General features: G+C 44.9%; 1 long non-coding RNA gene across 1 annotated transcript; it reads left to right on the forward strand.

Moving 5' to 3' along the window:
* The first annotated feature begins 306 nt into the window (after nt 1-306).
* Nucleotides 307-2585, forward strand: LOC116187391. Its single transcript, XR_004152040.1, has 2 exons — nt 307-1613; nt 2272-2585. It is a non-coding gene; the product is annotated as an uncharacterized LOC116187391 (long non-coding RNA).
* Nucleotides 2586-3078: the final 493 nt, after the last annotated feature.

Below are 3078 nucleotides of genomic sequence, written 5' to 3' on the forward strand. Positions count from 1 at the left end.
ATCTTTCTGGATAATATTGACCCCTGAATTTTTTTGGACACAACCGTGGTTCCAAAATATTTTTTGGATGCCGAATTGAAAAGATAAGGATTTCGAAATAATTGAGCAATTACGATTTATGCGTGTCGGATGTTCGACGTAGACTTTTACCGAGATTCGATTTCCATCGAGCCTAATTGTAATTTTCACGGAGCCAATTATATTTCGAATTCCTCAATTTTAAAGTTTTTCATTCCAAAATTATGATCGGATCTCGAAAAATCAAAATTCGCTCGAGGGACACTCGTACGAGTAAATTAAATAATAATAATAATAATAATAATAATAATTTGTTTGACAGAGTGGAGCCGACCCCCCTGTCACTTGCACTGTTCTTCGTCCTTTTCTGATTTAGGTTGCAGTTGGCTTTCATTTTTCTTTTTTTCCTTTTTGCTTCATTCCTCCTCTGCTTCCTAGTTGACCAGCCTTTTTCTTTTATTTTCTTTCTTCTTTTTCTCATGCAGGTCGCCTGGTCTTCTGCTTCAGAAAGCCCATCCCCTATGCCCGACTCCTTTGCACACGCCCTGCCATTCATCTGCTTCACGACTCCATCAACATCTCAATCTCCTTTTCCACACGGCATCTCCGCTGTTCTCTTCGATCTTCTGCAGTTTACAGGATGCCCATGCCCCTGCAATTCTGACTATCAACCTTCTTTTCTTCATTTTTTTTCCCTGCACGGAAACTCCCCAGGAACCACCCTCTACTTTGGTTTCTTCTTCAGGGCATCAGCTCAGGTTCTTTCGATTAGAGGTCACCAGCTCCCACCCCAGCTGATCAGTCTCTCTCTCTCTCTCTCTCGGTCTCTTTCTCTTTGGCTCGGGCCAAAAAAAAAAAATTCAGCTGCAGTAACGGGCCCCACGAGCTCGTTGAGTTCCCCTCAGCATCCTCACCCTAGCCGGACTCCTTTCAGCGGAGGCTCTCTCCCCTTCAGCTCATTTTCCCCGACCTTCCCACAGCACATCCCCGGAGCCCTCAGTTCATCGATGGCGGCTCCAGTCCTTGCCCCCAGCTGACTCTCGATCCCCTCAGCGCACTGGCCCTTTCCCTCAGCGCTCGACCCCTGTCCCCCGGCTCAGAGCCCTCAGCTGAAACCATTCCCTCGGTTTCCAGCTTCACGCCATCCCATCATCTCCATTCTTCCTCATTCTTATCCACCGTTCCCTCCTGATCATGCCACCCCATCACTTGCTCTTTCTTGTCTTCCTTGGCAGCTTCCATTCTTTTTCTTTTACACACACCAGCAAACGTTTTGATCGCTTCTCGTGCCTTCCTTGAGCTCCGTGAGCTACTTGAAGCTGCTGACAGTGCCCCGAAGTCCCTGAGCTGAGTCTCTCGTACATTTCTCTAATTTATCTCCTTTGCTAGTCGTGTTTTGTCCGTTTATTTTCGTTTTTGCTGCTTCTTTTCTTCACTTTTGTAGGTTCTTCCTGGAGCTGCCACGCCGCTGAACGTCCTCATGTTCCCGAGCTGTGCTGAGTTGCCGAGGACGGCCGGTTAACAGTCCGCTCTAGCCTCCGTTCGTGGACAACCCGAAGCCTCACGTGTTTCCTCTCGATAATGGCTCGGGAAAGGTAAAATTTTCGAACTTAGCGGCACATATAGGACTTCCCTTGATTTGTTTGCGGGATAACTCTGATAATGAGAGGAAAAGTGGTCTTGCAAACAGTGATGATGAGTGGGATCTTTTTTGAAACGCAATTTCATAAAGTTTTCAGGATGTTTCAGTTATGTTCCTATAGGCTTTACATTGTTTTCAGAATTAGCACGGCACTTTTTTATCTGTTTCAACATAGTCCTGGGCCATTTTCAGCATTTTCAATTCAGCCACAGATTTTTCCAGACAATTCATGTCAGTCCAGAGAACTTTTCGCAATTTCCAGTTCAATCCCTAACTTTCTTAACAAATCTAAAATGGCCCCTGACCAGCATTTTACATTTTCAAAGTTATCCATGACTTTTGAACTGTTCGAAATCAGTCCCTGCAACCTAGGGGTGTGCATGGGTACCGGGTATACCCAGAACCGGTCGGAACCTACCCAGTAGGGTAAGGTCCGAGTAGCTCGTATTGAAAATAGGGTAGGGTCCGGGTATTAAAATCAGGAACCGATGAAAATCGGTTCCGGTTTCGGTTCTTGATTACAGGGTATCCAGAACCGGTAACCGGGACCGGATATTTATTTAAAAAAAAAGGAGAAAGAGTAAAGTTAACAGAACCCTTGGCCCTTGCAGTCCCTCCCTCCCCCTCTCTCTCTCTCTAGGAATCCGAGAAGACGACAAGAGCCTTTTCTCTCTCTCTCTCTCTGTTGCCGCAACCTACACTCCCTCCTCCCTCCTCCCTCCCTGCGAAGATAGAAGGACCAGAATCAGCGGAGCTGAACCAAAAATGCCAGGACTCCGAGCACCGTCCGATTACTCTCAGGAACCGCCTCGTCATCCTTCTCTCGTTTTAAAAGTCTTTTCTTGGATTGTGTGTAATCATATTTTCCCTTTTTTGGCATTAATTGGATGATAAATTATATGTTCAACGTATTAGTTTTAATTAATGTGCACGGATTTGGGTTTCGGTGACTATCTCGCACGCACGAGGGTCTAAGAGTGTATCGGCCATCATTGATCGGTCATTCTTGGCCTTCAGAGACCAATCGCTTAATAAACCCGCAGTATCCAAGATATAGGACGGTAATCACTAAAAGAATTTCACATATAGGGAAGGGGACGTGTAACTTGGCTAAATAAATCACTCGGCTTTAAGCAAAATGCACAAATTGACAAATTACCGGTAACCGAGTCGATAATTTTAGAATGGGTTTATCTGTTGATAAAACGCGAAATTTGACTAATCATACACTTGGCATAATTAAACGAGGCAAGTAGGCAAAAAGGGTTAGGTTATGGGCTTTCAGGTGAAAAACATGCTTTTGGCATAATCTGTTAAAGCCGTATTATCACAATGCAGAACAATTTAAAACAGACCCACATATACTTAGTTGGCCAAGCACTGCGCTTGCCAATGTTCTGTTTAGGCTAGGAAATTAT

The sequence above is a fragment of the Punica granatum genome, chromosome 8 (genome assembly GCF_007655135.1).
Source record: "Punica granatum isolate Tunisia-2019 chromosome 8, ASM765513v2, whole genome shotgun sequence".
NCBI lineage: Eukaryota > Viridiplantae > Streptophyta > Magnoliopsida > Myrtales > Lythraceae > Punica > Punica granatum.